At 29.0% G+C, this 8,436-nt stretch overlaps 1 long non-coding RNA gene across 2 annotated transcripts; it reads right to left on the bottom strand.

Moving 5' to 3' along the window:
* Window positions 1-2,097: 2,097 nt before the first annotated feature.
* LOC116414444 (uncharacterized) lies at window positions 2,098-5,596 on the bottom strand. Of its 2 annotated transcripts, none has more exons than XR_015292993.1 (2): window positions 3,975-5,596; window positions 2,098-2,516 (listed from the first exon to the last, which is right to left on the bottom strand). It is a non-coding gene; the product is annotated as an uncharacterized LOC116414444 (long non-coding RNA). The 2 variants fall into 2 exon arrangements; XR_004224978.2 differs by lacking the exon at window positions 2,098-2,516 and adding an exon at window positions 3,320-3,806 and having other exon boundaries at window positions 3,975-5,588.
* Between the last annotated feature and the right edge of the window lie 2,840 nt (window positions 5,597-8,436).

Genomic DNA, 8,436 nt, shown 5'->3' with positions numbered 1-8,436 from the left:
TTTATTCAAGCTTTCGTAAATACCCGCATAATTATTTAATTGCTCATCCAATCAGAAACCATTACCGAGATGCAAGATTAATGCCTTTATTTTCGATTTTCTGAGGCTGACTCGCAACACTCGATGGATCGTCTGTCTTTATCCTTTCTATAGGAACTCCATTAATACTCGGTAACGCAATAAACTATATTTAGGGGGCGGCATGGCGTACACGTAGTATGATTTGATATCTCCTGAAACGCCACATGGCCCCTCTGAATTTCTCTTTTCCTCTCCGCTACTGCTGACTTAATCTCACTCTTTCTCCTTCCTTTTTTCCATCTTTCCTCTTCCTCTACCTCCTTCTCTTACCTCTTCTGTTTCCTTCCTTTTTCATCTACTGGTGGAACTTCACCATTTATATAGCCGTGTAACTTGTACTCTTCTTTGAGAGATTAACTTTTAATGATTATCGATCTTTTTATAAATTTCTTTAAAATTTTTTTTTTTTTTTACTTTTTCACGTTTTTCTTTTTTTCTTTTGCGACTTTTTTTTTCCTCCGAATCGATTGAAGATCTTCCATTGCACGTGAATGGATCAAGTTGTGAGATGATAAAAATTTCTTTGATGATAAAAATAAAATCTCGAAATTATTACATTTAAATGTATTATTGTTATATCTTTCGTTAAGAAAGTTCAAATTATTGGATTGGATGGAAAACAACAAAAAATTAAAGAAAATAAAAGTTGAAAAAAAATATATATATATATATATTTTAAGCTAAAAGAACAATTGAAGAGTTTTTTTTTTTTAAAAAGCAATCGGAAATTTGAATGATCGTGTTGGAAAGTTGCACGGGAAATTCGAGAACTTAGAGAAAAATGAAGAAAGATGGGAAAAGGAACCACGTGTCATCGCGAGAAAAATAAATAAATTCCGGTTGCTGCGTTACCGACAGAGCGCAGAACACCATGGTCCAACTCTTTGTTTACGTCTGCTGACGTTTTCCGAAAAAATAACCTACTTAACGACGGAAATAATAATTAGTGAGCGAATCAGCCCAGAAACCCACGAGACTGGCACGCGTTTCGTGCAAAAATAAAATTGTTTCTCCTTTAAATAGGTCACTAATTGTAATAATATGAGATTTGATTCATTTAATTGCTATTATATCAAATAAATATAAAATTGATGATTTAACAATACATACATATATATATATATCAACTTAATGATGAAATAAAGTTGAAGTTTTGTAAACACGATTATAGAAGAGTACAGAAACGATAATAATAATAAAATAACTTTATTTTAAAATAACTTAAGCACTATATATATATATAGTGCATATGCTTTTTCTCATACCGTATAACCCATCTTCAATTCTTAACCTTTAAAACCAGTCACTAGTCACTGTTATCTCAACTTAACTTAACCATACATGATATTCGACTAATCGACATTCCACCTTTCGATTTTCGTTATCGCCGGAAGTCACTTAGCTGCAATATATATCTATTTAAGAAATAATCGCGACAACTCCACTCGGAGGATAAAAAAAAGGGAGCGTGCGTCGCATGGCGGAGAAGTGGGAGAAAGCAGCTTCCAACCACGGACTGGAAGGGTCTCGTATTAGCCCCTTGGCCGTCCAATTCGGTGTCTGCTGCTTGGCTCGAGGGTGTAAAAGTGGCAAAGGGACACACGCATCGCATCGAAACGCCGGCAGCTTTTGCGCTGTTGGAACGCAATCCAGAACACCTTTTAATCATCCTCTAATCTATCCCTCGTTTGTGGGAAACCGCGCATCGCCTACATACGAATGCACGTACATAATGCACATCATTAACATATGTACTTTTTCTTATTTCTGTAAATATTAGGAAACAAATTGAAAAATTTCATTTGGTTCGTGAATTTGCCAATTTATTTTGCTAATGTGAGTTCAATATTTATTTGAAATTTTCATAATGTTTTCTAGTTTAATTTAAGTTTTCTTTTAGTCTAGTATTTTTTTTTACAAAGGTTACCTTACACGCGTAAATAAAATTATGATGGAAAGTGAATATGTACTTTTTCTTATTTCTGTAAATATTAGGAAACAAATTGAAAAATTTCATTTGGTTCGTGAATTTGCCAATTTATTTTGCTAATGTGAGTTCAATATTTATTTGAAATTTTCATAATGTTTTCTAGTTTAATTTAAGTTTTCTTTTAGTCTAGTATTTTTTTTTTACAAAGGTTACCTTACACGCGTAAGTAAAATTATGATGGAAAGTGAATTGATATATTTACATCGTGATTAAATAATGTGTGTTCTCAAACAATTGGAAAATTGGCCCGATTGAAAAATTATTCCTGAAAAGCGTGGCTCTCAGGGAGGAGCGTGGTAATCGACCGCCTGGCATCAAAGGGAAGAAATTAGTCGTCCTTAGAGAAGTGGTGGATCGCGCGGCGTCTGCCTTTGACAACGTCTGTCAAGAAGTTTCTGCGACCAGACTAGCAGTCAACCACTTGACCAATTGCTTTCTCCGCTATCTATTAGGAAAAAAAAAAAACCTAAAATAAAAAAGGAGAATATATGGAGAAAAGGAATTAACGGGGGAAAAGTAAGAGAGTAAGCGCCAGGGAAGAATTTCGGAAGAGAATTTCAAGCAACAAATATACTACCAGTCGCAACATTCCATTTAAAAAAGATCGATTCTACGTATTATACTGATAAGTATAACAAATTATTAAGCGTGGATACTATGTCTGGTAACAATCGAGTATAAGGCCAGATGCCTTTCGTTATCATTAATAATTTATTACATTTTTTTTTTTCTCGACATTTTTCTAACTCTGTCATATGTAGGTTTACGAGCGTGGTGATTCATTCAATTAACATTCTTCGATAATGTAGTTTTTAATCCGTATACTATTTAATGACTCATACTTGTGCAATACGTTTATTATTTAGTTTACGAAAACATTATTATTATTATAGGCACTATCGAGTATGTATTTATTATAAACTGTCACTTTTTACCATTTACCGTTAATTTTTTTTCATTTAAATATTAATTGATGAAGTGACACACGATGGAGAAGCATATGTGATGATAGAACAGGAAAACAGGTGCCAGTTTACTCAATATTTATATGATAGGTTCTCTCTTGGGATTGCTACCGTTTAGAATGAATCCCTTTGGCGGCAGGGGGATATTCCAGGAGTCATTTTTCTAATTTTATTAGTCAAAATAGTAGAAAAAATGGCAGTTAATCTTGCTACACAGGAAATTGTGGTCATTACAATTAAAAATAATCATTAAGAAACAAAAGTTAAATTAAAAAACCAGAAGTTTCAAAATGTTTCAAAAGTTTAATTTTATTTATATATTTTGATAGATATTTATGTTTTTTCTACATTTTTTTTTTTTTTAATCTCTACATTACTGTTCTAAAAAAGTAAATAGTAATAAATATTTTATTACTGTTAAATGATATCTCGATTATCTTGTATCTTGGAACAAAAACGGCGTCGTTTGATGTCGAGCACGCCATTTTGGTAGTAATGGGTAAAGAGTCGAAAAGAACCGCTGAAGGAGAGGATAAAAAAGTTTGTCAAGAAGGGAAAGAAGTCACTGGTTACGCCCTCATCTCGAATTTCTCGCGATGAGATCGCCAATAGTAGTGGGCGTCAATCGGTAGGCTCTTTACACGAAATTCGATATGGATCTTTCTCCCATCGACTGTGTAAATGCTTAGCGAAGTTTTCATCCAAAATCTTTTTATCATTCATTTTTTTATTATCCATTCCTTACTCTTTAACATACATACATCATAATTCTGTTTAGGGTTAAAATTTATTTTAGGATCGCAATTAAAAATTAATAATTACTCTGAACAAGAATAGAAATGTTTATATAAATATACTTAAAAAAAGAAAGTATCGAATAACGGATATATCTTTTTATTTATACCATTTCTAAAGTGATGTAATAGTAAGAGGCTGACCTTGAAATTTGTTTGGCGCCAGTCTCTTATTGCAGATCTTTTCCTAGAAAATTTACGAGTTTTCCTCGGTTTTCGTATATACCAAGGAGAAAGAAGAGACTCTAATCGTTGACGTAGGTAACCGAAAAGCTTCGTTCCTCATGTGCAACCACTTGAACTTTTTATACATGTCTCTTTGTATTTCACACTCCAATCTTCGATTCATCTTCCTTCTTATTTCATTTTCTTTCACCTTCTGCGAATCTTTTGACATCCTGAAGATCCCTTTGCAAAATAAATATTTTATTTGAATTTTATTTTAGAATGATTTAGAAAAAATTATTGAATTGTTGTACAATTTTGTTAAAATTGTAACTTTATATTTTATGCTGTAAAAATAAAAATTTTTATGAATAAAAATATGCCATGACTTTCTTCGATAGAGCATATGCTATTTTTTTTATCATTCATTGACATTACTCTTGTTTCTTATTTCTTTGTTTTGTTTATTTATTACATTACATAAAAAGGTTCTAAAAATTGTTCAAAAGAAAATTCTGCACGTGTGTGCCAGATCCGTATTTCCTCCATACTTAAGATTCGAAAAGTTGCGGCAGCCGATTACGAAAGCAGGACGAATCTATTGTACTCTAACTTCAGACACAGATGTAGTCTCGTGAGCACAGTATTGTGCGTCCCTAGCTTCGGATTACACTTTATTGAGGCACTTGTCTTTCCTCGATGGCGCGTGACACAGGTTAAGTTGTCTTTTGAAGGAGACAGTTTTCTTTCATTTTTTTGGTTTCCTTAGTTCATCGAGGGAGGTCGGCGCCAGTCTCATTGCGGGATTCCGTCGATATCATAGAAAAAGGACACAGTTTCTTTAAATATACGTATTGGTATCCGGGAAATTGGAGAACGTGCACAACGTGTAAAAGGTCAGTCTGGAATTCGATTTGTCTCGTGTTCTCTTTGAAATTCAAACCAACCAACGGAAGTTGGATACATGTAATTTTTATGGCAGACTGCAAAATTTTTTAATTGCAAAAAAAATTTACACTTAACTAAATTTACACCTTATTAAAAAATATCTTAAAATTCGAACAAATAATCCAAATGATACTTAATTTCATCATTAATAAAATAATACGCGCATAAATATATATATATATATACATATTATAAAGTCTAGATATTTTATAATAATAATTTCTCCTAAAACATCTGTTTCCATATCATTCCAAAAATTATCTAAATCACTTTCCACATCACTCTCTCGAAAATCCTCAGTAAATATAACAATTGCGTTTTGAATTGCTTTTCTTACTTTACCAATTCATTGTGCATGTTAATAAAGCGTAAAAAAAAACGGACGAGCGGTAAAGATGGAAACTACTATTGACTAGGACATAAATAACATTCGCGAGAAGAATGGAAGACACAAATGTTTTTCCGTTGCGAGTGTTCATTGCGGAAAAATGGTGGGTTCTCGCAGATGTCGACCACATTGATGACGACCTGGCACTGAAATTCGCTCCCTGTTTTCTTCGCTGCGGGATGTCTACTATTTCCACAGACTGCGACAACCTAACCCCAATTTATGCAATCACTACTTGCCATTCACTCCTCCGCAATAACTAAATGCATTTCTTTCCGAGTGGTGGCACTATTAGCAATTGGAACCGATACTTTTGCTAAAGATGGTTCTATTATTGATGAGATGCGTTCATAAAGTTATTAACCAAAGATTTTTGATTCGTTAACAGCAAGAATGTTGGAATTATCTATATTTTTTAGAAATTTAATTATTATTACTATTATTATTATTATTATATATTATTATTAATTATTATTTCTATAAATACACAAATCATTTAAAATTGGAATTTTAAAAATTACAAGTTACTATTTATTACTAATAAATATTTTTTCATAATAATAAAAAAAGAGCATAGAAAATAGAAAAAGATTTTACAAATATATCTTACAAGATATAAATTGTAAAATATAAGATTTGTGCAAAACTATAATTTAATATTACTTGATGTATATATATTGCAAAAAAAAAAATCTAAGTAAAAGTAAATTATATAATTCTTATAAAAGTCAAAAAGTTTTTTCAACTTAAGAACTTTCTTTTCGAACTATAATACTTGTGAGATTTTTTTCAATTGCTTGCCCAAGTTGTTAATCGTTCAGAAAGCACGAGGATCCTTTTTTAAATACTTGACCGAAGTGTTCATGAAAATACAGGATCTGTTTTCCCACGAAAGGGCGAACGTCCCAAGGGTGTTTTAAGCACGTGTTGCAACTGCACTTGCAACCCTTAAAATGTACTTAGTTAATGATGTCATCAAATTCCCACATATTCACCATTGTCTATCTTTTTATCTAATAAATCATTCATATAATTCTCCTGATATTTTTTATTTAATTGCTATTCTCGATCCTTTTAGATAAAACGACATTCTTATTTTTATAATAAATTATAATTATTTCTTTATTTCTATTTTTCAGATAATTTTATCATTTTATATATTTATTATTTATAATTTATATTTTTTAACAATTTTTTTCAATAATATTATATTATAAAAATTGTTTGGATACAATTTTCTACTTTTTTTATACAACATGAATTTTTTATACAACAATAATTTTTGTATAAAAAAAAAAAGTAGAGAATTTCATTTAAATTGAATTTGAGGAAAATCACTTTCTCAAAAGGGTCTCTTGATCGTATCGATTTCTTCCACGGATAAAACAAGCAGTTCTTTCTCTTCTCGGTTTACTCGCTGCTTCTATGGATTGCGTGTAAGAAAGAAAAATATGTATCCGTGTAAAAAAGATCGGTCGAAGTAAAAACATTAGCCTAAGTAAACAGTGACACGAGCTGAGGCTAATATACTAGTAACTAGAAATTAACCTGACCTCTTTTACTCTTATTTTAGAATTATAGATCATTACGTATAGCTAAAATTTACATATAATAAAATTTTGCACTAATATTGCAATAGTTTAATCAATCTTTTTTATCAAAAGCTTCATATGATTTTTATTTCCATATATTTCTTTAATTTGGTGGAGTTCTTTATTTTGATGAAGTTGGATTATAAAGAAAAAAATAAAAAATAACCATATTATATCATGTATTAAATAATTTTTTTTTATTCAAAAAAGAAATAAAATATATTAAAATAAAAACGAAATTTTTTATTAGCATGAATTATAAATACATTATAAAATATTTAAATATATACAATAATATTAATATAATAAGAATGTTACTAGAAAAATATCGATGCTATATAAATAATGTAAACAATATTAGTAATTCGTTTTGTTTGATATACAAGAAAATAAAGCGTAGCGAAAGAAATATCTTCACAAAAAAGGAAACAATCTAATAACTTTATTTCTGTTTATTTTTAAATCTCTAGTATTGAATTCTATATATAATCTATAGTTACAAGATTTAACATTGATTATTTAATAATTAATTAGTTTATAATACTGTATTTTATATATTATTGACTTAATTCATAAAATAGAAGAAAATAAGTATAGATACATAAAAGTTAGATTAAATAAAATATTTATAAGTATTGAATAAAAGGTTAATTGAATTTCTTAAAATCGATAATTGATCTGAACTGATAAGAAATCCGTCGTTCATTAGTATACAAAATTATTATTATTATATTATTAGTACCTATATTTAAGTAGCCAATTATTGAATTAAATTAATCCAAATTTCTAAATAATTATTATTTTCAATTTTTTAATTGGCTGTTATTAATTTAAATTATAAACTAAAATGAAAGACTATAGTGTTTTCTATTTCTACTGGTTTTACTTTCTTCACACCTATCAAATCTCATATATCATAAATTGATATATATATAAAGATATTTTTTAATTATGTTTAATAATTATCGATGATTTTTCACAGCTGATTTGTACCTTCATTTCCTGACTAATCTCTACGCATTTAAATTATTTTTGATGGATCAACATCGAGTTATCAAATACGCTTTGAATTGGAACAATAAATACAGAATGGGCTCGAATTAATAATATAGTTGAAAAACAGTGATTTTTGATATAGTAACAAATCGAAAATATAATAGAATTTTAATTTTTTTTCTTCACGAAAATCAATTTTAAAAATTATCTAACTCAAAATAATATAACATATACATATTTATATAGAAATCCTATTTTTATGAATGACTAGATTCGGTGTAACTTGGATTATTTATATTTTTTCAGTTTATATTTTCAATTAAAAAAAAATTTTTTTTCTATGATTTTTCTTTCTTGAATTTGAATATTAGAAACTGAATAAAAATATTTTTTAGCTAGTATGTAATAAATATATAAAATTTATTTATATATATATATTATATATAATGTATTTAACACATATATTAAAAGCTATGTAATAAAATTAAATTAAATATGTTAGAATGTTTTTAGCTAA

Source organism: Apis florea, unplaced genomic scaffold (assembly GCF_048593485.1).
Source record: "Apis florea isolate Af1SG1 unplaced genomic scaffold, ASM4859348v1 contig_3203_pilon, whole genome shotgun sequence".
NCBI classification, from domain to species: Eukaryota; Metazoa; Arthropoda; class Insecta; order Hymenoptera; family Apidae; genus Apis; species Apis florea.
This window is presented reverse-complemented; position numbering and strand designations above follow the sequence as displayed.